Here is a 14,808-nt window from a genome sequence, read left to right on the forward strand (position 1 = left end):
GTGGGCGGGAGCGGCCACTGCACTCCAGTCTGGGCGACAGAGTGAGACTCCAACTCAAAAAAAAAAATTTTAAAAAAATTAAAAATTAAAAAAAAAAAAAAAAAAATCAGGCTCCTAGCTGATGAGATGGTGCCTGTCACATTGAAGGGGGATCTTCCCCATTCAGTCCACAGACTCACACATCAGTCTGATCTGGAAACACCCTCACAGATATATCCAGAGTTAATACTTTATCAGTTTGCTAAGTATTTCTTAATCCAGTCAAGTTGACACCTAAAATTAACCATCACAGGGAAGTTAGGCCGAGACCTCAAAGCTGAGAACAAATCCCAAATACCCCTACGGTTAAGGCAAGATGGGCCATTTATAAAGGAAATGGCAAAAACCCAGTTCTGCCATTGCACTGATTCATTGCACTGATTCAATCTGCACTGATTCAGACTGTACCAAAGAATTCAGTAGGAAGTAAGTGATGGAGTGTGTCTTGGTGCTGGCTGCTATAACAAATTACAACAGACAGTGGCTTAAACAAAAACATTTCTTTCTCATGGTGTTGATGGCTAAAATCTGAGATCAGAGTGCCACCAAAGTCAGATTCTTAGTGAAGATCCTCTTCCTGGTTATGTCTGTACATGGTCGTTCCTTGGTGTGTTCTTCCTTTTTTTATAAGGGCATTCACTCCACCCTGGGGGCCCCATTCTTATGATCTCATCTATACCTGCCAAAAAACTCACCACTAAATACTCTCAGATTGGGAATTAGGTCTTCAACCTATACATTTTGGGGAGACATTAACACGTAATCTATAACCAGGGTATTTAAAGAGAGAGTTGCTCCTGTTCTTGGTTATTTGAATTTCATCACTTAGAGGGTCAAGAGAGGCAGACTTCAAGAGAGTCACTCAAAGTGCTTGGTCTGTAAGCTCTGAAATTCAGAAAAACATAGAGACTGGAACTTGGCTTGCATCTATCAAAGTTGAATAACTGGCATGTTTTGCCACAAGCTAAGAGAAGAGAGAATTTGAGAGGAGCAAGGTAAGTTTTCATATATGGTAGAGAACAGGTATGTCTGTTCTATGGACCAGGGGTGATCCACGGTGGGTAGACTGCCATGAGCTCTCTTAATAGGTTTCCCCCAAGAAGTTCACTGGGAAGGCTGACTTCCAGCAAAAGAGGAAAAGGTGCTTGAGAGCAATCATAATTGGCTAGTGAGAGGAAGCACCACTCTTGCCATAGTGCAGCCATTGCAAGGGAGTCTCCAAGGAACCTACAGAAGCATTCCACAAAAGAAACATTTGGTCATCTGACACATCCAGAGGCACTGATACCTAATTACAATAGGAAAGAAAATGAAATGTTTTATACCTAATAGTGTCTTTAAAAGCTATGGAAGCCGGGCTCGGTGGCTCAGCCTGTAATCCCGGGCCTTTGGGAGGCTGAGGTGAGTGGATTGCCTGAGTCCGCGGGTTCGAGACCCGCCTGGGCAGCGAGACATCATCTCTACAATAAATCAAAAAATCAGCCAGGCGTGGTAGCGCATGCCTGTAATTCCAGCTACTCTTGGAAGGCTGAGGCGGAAGGATCGCCAGAGCCCAGCAGGTCGAGGCTGCGGTGGCCAGGAGTAGCCACTGCACTCCAGTCTGGGTGACAGAGTGAGACTCCAACTCAAAAAAAAAAAAACAAAAAGCTATGGAAGCTTCTGGTTAAGCTATGAAAAGCATACCTGGAGTGAGGAAGAATAAGCCAACAAAGCAAGTTTAATTGGAATGCTGAAAAACAATAAAATTGCCTTCTACTTGAGCCCTAAGGAGTACAACTCAAAGAATTACTTAAAATCACACGGAGGTAGAGGGAAGAGAGCTGGTATTTTATGGTTATCAAAAAACCAGTCTTTGAAACATTACAGTGTTTCTTTCTTTATTATTTTTATTTTTTAAAATATTTTATTTTAAAAATTGAGGTACAATTCAGGATTTAGGCATACATGTGGACATCATACAGGTAAAGTTTGGACCTCCCTTTGGACCCCAATTTGCCTGGTTTGAGATCAGGTACCCTTATTGATATTGTGTCCCCACTCTGAGTGTTTCTTATTACAAAGGTCCTCAAGATGAGATGAAGAAAATTGACTTTAAGAAAGCCCCATTGTGGCCAGGCATAGTGGCTTTTGCCTGTCGTCTCAGCTCTTTGGAAGGCTGAGGTGCAAGAATCACTTGAGGTCAGCAGTATGAGGTAAGCCTGGGCAATATCATCAGACTCCATCTCTGAAAAAAAAAAAGAGAGGAAAAAAAATTAGCTGGGTGTATGACTCATTCCTCTTGTCCCAGCTACTCAGGAGGCTGAGGCAGGAGGATTGCTTAAGCACAGGAGTTCCAGGTTGCAGTGAATTAAGATCATGCCACTGTACTCCAGCATGGGCAACAGAGGGAGAGACCTTGTCTCTCAAGGAAAAAAAAAAAAAAGAAGAAGAAGAAGAGCTCTTTAAGTATTAGAAGCTCAAATAAGCTCTTCAACCAGAGCACTAGAGCTAAAAAAAAAAAAAAAAAAAGTTATTAGAAATTGTATTTGATATTAACTACAAAAATGATATTACATAATCAACATATCTCCTATATATGCCACCATACAAATGTAGTGGCATTAGCAGTGCAAATGTATTCTCTCACTGTTGTGTAGGACAGAAGTTCAAAGGGCTCAACAGGATCCTCTTCTCTGCCTCACAAGTTCAAAATCAAGCTGTGGGCAGAGCTGTGCTCCCCTCTGGAGGATCTAGGAGGGAATCCCTTTTGTTGTCCCGGCTTCTGGAGGGAGGATGCCTCATTGCTTGGCTGCTGGCCCCCTTCCTTCATCTTCAAAGCCAGAAATGGCGGGACCAGTTCATCTCATGCTTCAAATTGCTCCTGCCTCTTCTATTGTCACATCTTTCTGACTGCATCCAGGAAAAATCTTTTCTTAGGATTCAGGTGATTTGATTGAGCCTCCCTAGATAATCTAGGATAACCTTTCCATCTCAAGGTCCATACTCTTAATTGCATTGGCAAATTTCCTCTTGCCTCCACTTAAGGTAACATATTCTTAGATTCTAGGGGTTAGGGTATGGACCTCTTTAGGTACCATTGCTCGGACTATTGCAGTGTTAATGTGTGACAGCCTCTGTTTTCATGGTGAATAGGAGAATTGATCATTAAGTAAGAGTGCAGTAGGCAGTGGTATTATGAAAAGACTGAAGGGAGGAGTAAGATTCAGAATAGCTATAGTGAGAAATGAGAATAGGTATACATCGAGAATTATTTTCAAAAAAACAAAACAAAGCAAAAAATCCAAAAGATCCTGTGTTGGGGATAAGAAATTGAGTGAAGACTAAGGCACCATCTGGCATCAAACCAGGGATAACCAAGAGTCATGCAATTATTATTATACTTGTGGATCTGAGAAAACTTCAGTCACTAAAATCTATATATCTGTCTTGCTTTTCTTGGAAATGCATGTGTTTAAATAGTTTGCATTTCACCTTCCTCACTTTTTTCTTACATGATCATACTGATTGACTTTAAATTAATAAAGAGATATGATTGCTGAGAACTGGAAGTAATTTGATACTGTTTTCCATTTGATAACCAGCAGGTGGAGAAACGACTAGGGTTTGTGGCAGGTGTAAGGAGAGGTAGAAATCTCGTAATTTCCAAGAGGCTTATGAGATTAGAAAAAATATGTCAACACATGGTTTAATTTTATATTTTAGGAAAAAAAGGGTTATAAATTTTGAAATATGAAATTTCTGGGGAGCAGTTGAGATCCTTACGTGTATCAAAAAAGTCTGTAAAAAAAGACTGAAATACTTATTTAGAGAAGAACCTCAAGAATTCTTTAATTTTTTTTTCTTGAGTCAAAGTTTCACTCTGTCAAATAGGCTAGAGTACAGTGGCACGATTACAGCTCGACCTCCTAGGCTCAGGCAATCCTTTCACCTTAGTTTCCTGAGTAGCTGAAACCACAGGCATGCACCACTAGGAACCACTAATTTTTATTTTATTTCGTTTTTGTAGAAATGATGTCTCGTTGTGTTGTCCAAGTTGGTCTCAAACTCCTGGGCCTCAGATAATCCTCCTGCCTTGGTTTTTCAAAGTGCTAGGATTATAGATGTGAGCCAGCACATCTAGCCTAGAATTCTCTATTTTATGTATTCAGTTTGGAATATGTAGTCCTCCATATAGAGTCTGAGTCTAAGCCTATTATGATTCTTTCCTGAAATTGTGTGTGTGTGTGTGTGTGTGTGTGTGTGTGTGTGTGTGTGTGTGTATGTACATATGTGCATATGCTTTTAAATTTTCTGGAGCTATATTCTGCCTTTGTTCTAGCTTTGTTCTGCCACTGAGTCTTAGTTGGGCTCAACTTATTGTGGCCCTATCTGTCCACCCCAATATATCTCTCTCAATCCAAATTGGTACAGTATGCAAACTAATTCTAGAAGTTTATTTGATCTCAGTCACTCTGGACCAGTGGTTATGGTTTGTTTTACAATGGCTGAAAATGAAAATGTAAGCCATAAAGGGTTGTATCATCATTCCATGTGGTAGGTATGCCATGGAAAACTGGACACAGACCCTGACCATAGTGTGTGTATATGAATAGAAAAGTAAAAACGGTAGAACTATCTAAAATAACAACTTCATAGGGTAGCTGGAAGTGATGGCTTTACCAGGCAGTTCTCTTATTATTATTATTTCTCTACTGCAATAAAAGTTAAAAGTACTGTAAATATGACAAGAAGCCTCCTCCTCCCAAAAGACATTACAATTGTAGTAAGGGAGCAGAGTGTAGACTCCCAAGTGTTCCTCACCCCACTTTTTACACTTGTCTCTATATTTCTTTTTGTTTAACTTTTAAATTTTTTATTTTAAAATTGTGGGGTACATTGTCTCTATATTTCAAATTAAATTTCCAGTAAGGCTTTCATCTTTACTGGAGAAGTAAATTCTTTTTCTTCTTCATCTCCCCCTTCCCTTCCCTTCCTGAAAAGTTCAGTCCCAAAGTCATTAAATGGGGCTGATCAAGGTAGATTTTTCTGCACCAAAATTGGGGGAGCTGCAGTGGCCCAACAGTGCAGAGTGCAGGTGGGTGAGGAAGGTTTCCCCACGGAGGCACAGCCTGATGCAAGATGCTGAATTTATCAGAATGAAGGGAGTATCACACAGGAGGGCCTCCCAGAATAGGTATCAGGATAAGAGCAATTTGAGGAGGTGTCTACAGGGGCAGTGTCCTGACATGGAGTACCAGAGACCTAACAGGAATGTCAGGCTTGATGGGAGTGATCAGTGCCTAAATGGGGTAAAGAAAGCATCCTTATGGGGGATGGGACTCAACACAGGTATGTCAGAGATTGAGTAGGGGAAAGGGGGTGTCCACACTTGGAGGCAATCTGGCCTAGGAGATTGGAGTCAGTCGAGAGTATGGAGGATGTCTATGCAGTGGCTGGGGGCAGTCTGACTTGGGGTGTTAGGACCTAAACAGAGTGAGGGAGTTTCCTCATAGGAGGATAGCCCAGTCCAAGCAAGGTGAATAGGGCAAGGTGAGGAAACTTCCTTGAAAAGGGGTATCAGAGTCGAGGCAGATGATCAAGGTGTCCATATCGTGAGGGGATCTGGTACAGGGAATCAGAGGCAAAAGCAGTGAAAAGTGCATCCATGGGGGAAGAGAGTGACAGCAGGGATGGGATTTTCATCATATACTCAAAGATTGAGCAAATACATAAGTGTATAATGACAATGAGAACTACATCTCTCACATTTGGAGAAGTGAATTCCAAGAATGGAAAATGAAAAAACAAAAAAACAAAAAAAACACTAAAATAAACTTTGCCTTGTTGGGTTTGAATTAGAGATATCAGTATGAACTCATGGCTTTCAGTCTATGTAAACAGTTAAAGATAGAGATAGATTATGTGAGTGTGTGCATGTGTGAGTGTTGGGGGTGCCAGGAGTAGCTCTACTTCAATAACCTCAAGGACACCTAGCACCCAGATCTTGATCTCTAAATGTCATTTGCCATTATGTGGCTGAGTCTGAGGCTGGGCAGGGAATCAGCACAATCATTCTGGGACATCTTATTGTGCCAGAAAGAAAAAGTGCTGGTAGAACCATGTGGGAACATAAAGAAGAGAGAAGCCAGTTTGAAGAGTCTCACGTTGGCCAAATGGAAGACAGTTTGAACATAAAATAACAGTAATAGATTATGAATCTTGAATAAAACAGGAAGCCATGAATTCATCCTCTTTGATGGGAGACAGGATATCTATAGTCCCAAAACAATGCTCTGTAGAATACTTATTAATGATAAAGAAGAAATTGGTAATTTTGTAATGGAGAATTCTGGCAGGCACCACCATAACCAAGTGATTGGAGAACATGATTGCAATTGAACAAACTGAATTGTGTGTTATCTAATGGGAGACAATGGGAAGAACACAGCATCCTTTCTGTAATACTCTTGCCAGAGATGCGTAACTTGAAGCTAATCCTAAGGAAATACTGGATAACCCAAATGTAGTGTTATTTTATAAAATACCCGGCCTATAATCTTTAAAAGTGCCAAGGTCATGAAAGTCAAAGAAAGGCTGAAGAGTGTTCTAGATTTAAGAGTCTAAGGAGACACTACTCAAATGCAAAGTGAGATTCTGAACTGGATCCTCTGCTCTTGAGAACATTGTTGGGACAACTGGTAAAATTTGAATGAATTCGGTGACTGTGGTAATTTTCTGATTTTGATGTTTATACTGTGATTCTGTAGGAAAATGCCCTTGTTTTTAGGAATTATACATTGTATTAATTTCCTAGGGCTGCTGCAACAAATTATCAAATCTAAGTGCCTTAAAACAACAACTACAGCGAATTATTCTTTCACAGTTTTGGAGGCCAGAAGTCCAAAATCAAAATGTCAGCAGTGTTGGTTCCCTCTTAAAGCTCTGAGGAAGAATCTGTTGCCTGACTGTTTCCTAACTTCTGGTGGCTCCAACGACCCCTACCATTCCTCTGGTTCAAAACCATATCACTCCAAGCCCTAGCTCTAGCTTTTCCCTCGTGTCTTTCTTTCATACCTGGGTATCTCAAATCTCTTTTTTCCCCTATAATGACACCAGGCATTAGAATTAGGCCTCACCCTAAATCCAGGATGATGTCATCTCAAGATCTTAATTATATCGGCTAGGACCCTATTTCCAAATAAGATCACATTCACAGGTGCCAGGAGTTGAGACTTTGACATATTTTGGGCGATCAATATTCAAATCACTACACATACTAAAGAATTCAAGAATGATTGCAGTTTCATTTTTGCTACTTATTCTCAAATGGTTTAGGGGGAAAGAGTTCTTTGTTTTACATTGGAATTTTTTTTTTCAAGTTTAAGACTGCTTTAAAATTAGACAAATTAGAAACAAAATAGAGGAACGAGCTCTGTTGAATCAGTGTAGTGGTTAATAGCACAAAATAGAATGCGACTATCGAGGTTTGAGCTACACCACTCATTCACTGTGTGAATCTGGGCAGGTCACTTAATCCATTTCAATTTTACTTTGTCCACAAGATAGGAGTAGTAGTATTTACGCATAGATTTGTAAGGATTGACTGAGACAATGTTGTGAAGGGCTTAGCAAAGTGCTTAGCATTTAGTAAACAGTAAATAAAAGTTAGTTAATATATTTACCATTATTAACATTATCAGTATTATTAAAATGAGATAACTTCCAACAACTGAAGGTCAGAGATGTATTTTGCATCTGATCAAAAATTCTCAAACTTTGACCAGGAAGACTTGTTCTTTCTTAACTAGTTTACAAATACCATACATTCCTGCTGTCTTCTTGCGGTTGTGATTAATTATATTATGCTTTTAAAAATTGAATTTGTGGTGTTTGACTTTTAAATGTCATACAACTCTTCAAATATCTGGAGATTTTCAGAAACCTGGTCTTATTATTATGATTGGGAAGTTTTTATGTTTAATATTGGTGGTTGTTGTTAATATTACTGTTTAGGAATGCATTGAGCTGCAAGTAATGTAAAGCAAAACTAGTGACTAAGACAAATAGAGATTCATTTATCTCATATAAGAAGTCAAGAAGTAGGTAGCCAAGGCTGTCAAGGCAGTTCATTGATGTCAGCAAGGACCATTTTTGGCATATTAGCCCTCGTCCTAATTTTTACTGCCTCTTAGTCACAGACAGTTACAGCACATTGAGGTTTTATATCTACTCCTCAGTAATGAGGACAGGAGCATGAACAGACTAAAAAGCCATGCCAGATTAATCTGTGTTTTTATTTTTTTTAACCAAGAAGACAAAATTTCCCAAAAGCCTTATCTACCAGACCTTCTTTTAATCACCTTGGTCAGAACTGAGTCGCATGATGCTCCAGAGTTAAGTCACTATGAGGATACGGAGGTTGGAGAGGAAAGGGATAACATTCCTACAATTTAGATAGGAACTGGTACAGAAATCTGTTCTCTCAGTAGGACTATTACTAAATTAAATCTTGTTATCTACATTTATCAGAGTTTCTATCAGAAAGGAGAGGAGGGGGACTATATGTGTGTAGGTAGTAGATGACTTCTGTCGTATTTGGCCATCAGGACTTTGTCAATCTTCAGAGATGAGATTTCTCCTAAAAATGTAACATATCACTTTAGCATAAGATTCTTCTGAAAATTATCAACGTAAAATATACTAGGAAAATATGGTTCTAATTTTTTCAGTAGTTAAGCAAGCATAAGATATACAATGTGGCTTTTTGTTTGTTAGTCTATTTTTCAGATGTGAATATAAAACTGAAACACATAGAATTCTCTTTTATTGAAAAAATGTGCTAAAAACTATTATGTTAGTTCCTGTTTGGGATTATAAACTCTTGACTTTGGAAAGAAGGAAAAGTGTTTCATTGTGTGTGAGAGAGAAGTAATCAAAGGTCCTTAAGGAGTAGTCAAGATCATATTTCTGTCTTCATGATCACCAAATGGTTTGAAATAATACATATCCAAAAACTATTCATCAACCTGACCTTATAGAGGTCATTTAGTCCTGCTTTCTCTTTGCAGATATGAAAGGATTGAAGCCCGGAGAGAGATTAGGCACGTTGCTCGAGATTGCACAATTGTTAGAGGAGATGGAACTTCATCTGAGACCTCCTGACCCCAATCTAGTGCGCTTTGATCTGCATCCCTCTAAGATTGAGATGGCCCAACAATTTGGAAAAAGGAATGTGTAGTAAGTTGTCTTGTTTCCTGGTGAGAAGAGAAGAAACAGGAAGAGAGAAAAATTCCCTGGAGAGTCTAAACTCCCAGCTAGTTAGAGAACTAGAGCTGAAGAACTCAGATATCATGTATGGAGAGAGAAAGAAAAGAGCTGTGAATGTTTGGTTTTATGTAAGCATAAAGCTTTTTAAAATTCTAAACTTGTTATCTCTCTCTTCCCCTCTCCTTCTAGTATACAGTTACTGAGCATCTATTTTCTATCTGTCACAATAGAGAATAAAGTGAAGCCCTATTTTCTGTACAAACTAGGTTTGAAAATCTGCTTCTAGATTTTACATGTGACCACAAAGAATAAAAACTATGGTTCACTGTCTACTAGGAATCAACTGTATCACAATAAGTCCTTCCAATGTTAGAATGATTTTCTAATTTCTTAGAATAGCACTAGATGAATCAATTGGCTTTGGTTTGGGAACCATGATTGTTAATAAATATCTGTCATTAAACTCTCAAGTCACACTCATTGTTATGAGACATTCACACTTGGGACACATAGAAATCAAAACAGAGTTCTAGGTTTAAACGGCAGCATCCAATCTCCCATCTCAAATTCAAACTGAAGCCTGTACTCATTGAGTAAAAACTTGCTCACTCTTTTGAGTATTACTATTCTTTAGAATATATTATATATAAGTTAAATGCATGTTCATGGCAACACCATTAAATATAAACTAGTATTTATAAGACTTTGAAACTGTAGAATTACTATTCAATAGCTTGTGATTTGCCAAAAATGCACATCAGTTTCAACTTGGAGCAAGAAAGGGCAATAAGTAATTCACAAATAAAGGACTCTTGAGAGATCTGTCATGAGAGATAATCATTTATTCAGAGACAATAACTAACAAGGAAACATTTTCCCCTGCCAATTATTGTACTTCTCTTATCTCTTCTAACTCTCAAAGGAATAGAATGAGTTAACTTTTAAATTCCCCAGCTAATAAAAATGGAGACAATTCAAGAACTTCTCCAAAATCATGCAGTTAGTAAGTGGTAGAGCCAAGAGTTGAACCCAGCTTTGTATGGCTTTGAAATCTGTATTCTTGAGAATTGTATTCTATTAGAACACTATTCCCAATAAGACAGCATAACAAAAGATGCAATGCATGAAATTCTTTTCTTTATGAAGAGCCACAGAAGAAACCTCCATCCTGGTGTTGAGCTAGGAATAATTTTTGAAGTTTTCCTGAACAACTGGTTATATTTTAATTTGAGAACTCCTCTGAGCATGTCTTCATATTCTAGTATTTCTGTGACAGCACTTAATATAAAATTTCTGGCCCCCTTCTTACAAAGAATCTACTCCATGAATTTTTTGTTGAAATATCACTCCTACTTTCATATTATTTTTTTCATTCTGTACTTTGTTCCATTTTTATGTGCAATTATTCTGTAAGTATATTTTGCTGCATTGTTATAAAGTAATTGTTTTAAAACCTATCTACAATAAGCCATGCTGTAAAGACTGAGATAAAAGGCCAAATATAAGATCATTCTCAGTTATAAAATAAGCTTTAAGAATGAAAGATTAAGTTAAAATTAGTGAACTCATAAATTATAGAAATGTACGTAACAGCATAATTATACTTACTATTTTCTTCATTGCAATTGATATTAGCCAAAGCATTTACATGTTCTGCTAAATGTAAGAAATGGGAGAACAAGGAAGAAAGAAGGATTTGCCAATAGAGGAATGGGTATTTATTTATTTATTTATTTATAACCAGCCACATGTGTTATGTGTCAGGCATACCGGGGGTAAGAAGCTGAATAAGACATATTCCCATTCACCATAAATATATATGCTTTTTATTTCTCAATTATACATTGATAAAAATTAAAAATTTTATCATTCATTCCCTACTTTTGGCTAAAGATAATTTCCATAACGTGTGATTCATGCTATGATGGAGATAATGTAAAAGACGTTCTGGGATTAAGGCAGTAAAATGACTAAAAGCTTAGTCTATGAAGGGAGGTAGACCTGGATTTGAAATAGTTCTTCACTGTATTTATTTTCCTAGAGCTGCCACGACAATAATGTTTTTACCAGAACTACAAACTGGGTGACTTAAAACAAAAGAAATGTATTCTTTCATAGTTCTGGAGACCAGAAATCTGAAATCAAGGTGTTGGCATGGTTGGTTCCTTCTGGAGGTGCTGAGGGAGAATCTGTTTCACCTCATTTTCCTAATTTCTGGTGTCGTTAGCAATCATTGACATCCCTTGGCTTGTAGCTGCATCAGTCCAATCTATCATCACATGGCTTTCTTTCCTTAGTGTCTTTGGACATAACTTTCTTGTAAGGATACAAGTCATTGGTGTTAGGACCCACTACAATTTAGTATGACTTCATTTTAACTAATTACATCTGCAAAGACCCTGTTTTCAAGTAAGGTCATATTCTGAGCTTCCAAGTAGACATAAATTTGGTGACACACTTCTCAACCCAGAACATTTATTTACTAGCTACATGAGTTTAAATTAGAACTCAACTTCTCTGGACCTCTTCTGAAGAGTAGCTGTCATCTAATGTTGGGAAATATTTAAATATAACATATGTAAAAATCTCAGCATATTGCTTGGCACATAGTAATTACTGAATAAATGCTAACTGTAGTTATAGGTTTGAGATCTACAGTCCAGTTCTTCCTTGTAGTGATAATACCTTATTAGCTAGTATTTAGAAGATAGTCCAATTTTATTTTCCAAAATCTATGATATCCATCCAGCTGAATAGCTCAGATTACTTCTAAAACTCTGCAGTGGAAAGTTGTTGTAGGCTAGCAAGAACTCTCTGAGGAGTGTTGGTATGCCAAGAATTTTACGATCGTGAGGATTGGATATGTGAAAGTCACCCTCCAAAAATATGTGCATTTGGAAATTGGACACATAAACTTGATCTTTAGAAAGTCTACAATGATCTTCAAGTTTTCTTATGAACTTTAGTTTACTTAAGTTTTCTTGTGAACTTTAGCTTACTTTTGGTCAGTGAGATGAAGTTAATTCCCTACCCTCATGATGCTTATCTTATAGTGGAGAAGCTAGATGACCTTTAAATAAGCCCATAATGTCTGGTAATAATTTGTTGTGAATGAACAAAGCAGGGAAGGGAATGAATTAGGAGACGGACATGCTCTTTTGATTGGTTGATCAGAGAGGCCTTAAGGGGGAAATGAGAGAGCTGGCCATTCAAATATCTGGGGAAGAGCATATCAGAAGAAGGAAAGATCAAAATCAAACACTCTAAGATGAAAACACACTTGGAGGATGTGGGAGAAGAGGGGTGAGGGGGCTGAGGTTATTACATTAGAATCAAGGCCTGATGAGGGGAGTCTTGTAGTACATGGGAAGCAACTCCAGTGTCATGCTTAGGATGATGGGAAGTGTTTAGAGTGTTGCAAGCAAGGGAGTGATTGTATATAGTTTGCTTTTTGAACTTTCACTGTATATACTATCCATTGAATTCACATTGTCAAGGAAAAAGCTATACCTATAGGATAGTACTTATGCTATGATACAGATACTCCATATAAATATACTTACATGCAGTACATATCAAATACTACAATTAGAAATTGAAATGAAAATATGGTCATAGTTTGAATGTGTCAGGTTTAAAAAAAAGAATCAGGACAAAATAAATTCAAAGACATTTTGAAAAATATGAAGTTAAGATAGAAAAGAAATAGAAATTGGAAACCCAATTGGTTATGTCTTATTTCTTTCTTTTTCTTTTTATAAGATGGGATCTGGCTCTGTTGCCCAGGATGGTCTTAAACTCTTGTGCTCAAATAATCCTTTCCAACCTGGTATTTTAAGGTACTGGGATTGGATGTAAGGGCAATCTGGCTGTGACATCTGTCATCCCATTAGTTGCCAGGGTTGATTTGACTGGCTAGGTGGGTGTCCCCTTCCTCCTTCACCACTCCCCATATGTGCCCTTTCCAAAGCTATGCACCCTGTCGAAAAAGACTACCATTCCTGGTAGAGGAGGTTCTTCAGTCAGTGGTATACAAATAGTTGCATTCTTCCACTAGAACCTTGTTCTAGCTAGAACAAGCTCTCAAAGTGCTGACATTACAGGTGTGAGCCACCACACCTGGACTTAAGTTACCACTGAATGAGTACCCTGTGTCTTCAAGAGACTTTTCATGTAATGGGTGTATTTAGTGAGAGAACTAATGGCCTTATTTTACAGACATAGGTTAATTTATGTATTGAAGAAATATCATTAGTAATTTTAAAGATGATGAAACAGGCTCAGAGAGGTAAAATACTTGCTTGGGGTTACACAATTATTAAGTAGCATAGCCAATATTTTAATCAAGATTCATCAGGTTCCCAAGTCTGTGTTCTTGATTGCTATGAGTCATCTTAAAAATTTATTTTCCCAAAGTCTGTGTGTCATGCTCCAAAGATGCTGTTTATCCTTATTCTGTGTATCACACAAAACTATTGTTTCCTTCATGTAGCTGCAGTGCCCAGCACTTTTGCTGCACCCATCACAGGACCTTACTACCTTTGTCTACAGCCATTCCTCGGGACAGAGGGTTCAATCGCCCTGTAATTGTCCCCTAAGCCCTTTGGGGAAAAACTGTGATGATGAAACGAATCCCACAGAAGGAGTTTGTCTGTATGAAGGAGGCATGGTTCTCACAATGATAATGTGGGTCTCATATCAGCAGAGAAATCACTTCATTTCAGGAAGACAGGGTGACCTGAAGGTCATGTTCTCACTTATAAATGGATCCTGAACATTTATCACAAAACTATAAGAGAGGGATTGGCAGTAGCGGGACACTGCCAGAGGTTGGCGGGGTGGAGGTGGGGGAGAAGGGGGAGACATCACATCCTAAATCAGAGGAAGAGAGAACCAGAGGGAGGCCCAAACTTCACCTGCACATAGGCCACTTATGTACCTCATCCTGACATGTGCCCCACATTTAAAAAAGAAAAGAAAAGAAAAGAAAAGGAAGACAGTGAGGACAGACACAAAACCAGGACTCTTCTTAGTACATTCCTTTTGTATTGGTAGTCTATGAGCACTCCAGCTTGTTTCAATCATTTCCCTCTTGGCTACCATCTCTCAGTCAGATCCTTCACCATTGACTGATCTGTCAGACACTTTTTTCACCAAGGATGTTGACACTTTTGTTAATGCTTCCTTCTCATGATTTTTCAACAGCCCTAATTAATTTCTATTTGTATGATTCATTCAATGCTCTGGGTTTCCTTGATTTACTTTCCTGTCATGGCTTTCACATCTGACCCACTCACATGGCCATCTATGCCTCTAACATCTTCGACCCTGACATTTCCCACTCTGAGCTCTCTTCTCTTCCTATCTCATCTACTCCCTCAATTTTGGTAAGTTCGTTTTTAGTCCTTATTGTGATTGTCCCTATTTTCTAATGTATTTATTCTTAGTTTCCAGTTTACTAGAATCTCAGATTCATTTTTCCTTGTCACATTCATTTCAACAAACCAGTATGATCCTGTGTCT

General features: G+C 38.2%; 1 protein-coding gene across 2 annotated transcripts in view; it reads right to left on the bottom strand.

Moving 5' to 3' along the window:
• The window catches only part of KITLG (KIT ligand), a 169,933-nt gene that overhangs the window by 37,379 nt on the left and 117,746 nt on the right, over nucleotides 1-14,808 (bottom strand). Inside the window, exon 10 of one of the 2 annotated variants that reach the window (XM_021714705.1) lies at nucleotides 2,195-2,263. The exons of the other annotated variant lie outside the window; for it this stretch is intronic. The gene's annotated coding sequence lies outside the window, so the exon portion shown is untranslated. Of the gene's footprint in view, nucleotides 1-2,194; nucleotides 2,264-14,808 lie in introns of those variants that run through there. 2 annotated transcript variants of the gene reach the window in all.

This window comes from Carlito syrichta, unplaced genomic scaffold, assembly GCF_000164805.1.
Source record: "Carlito syrichta isolate Samal-C Ts95f unplaced genomic scaffold, Tarsius_syrichta-2.0.1 Scaffold305718, whole genome shotgun sequence".
Lineage (NCBI taxonomy): Eukaryota > Metazoa > Chordata > Mammalia > Primates > Tarsiidae > Carlito > Carlito syrichta.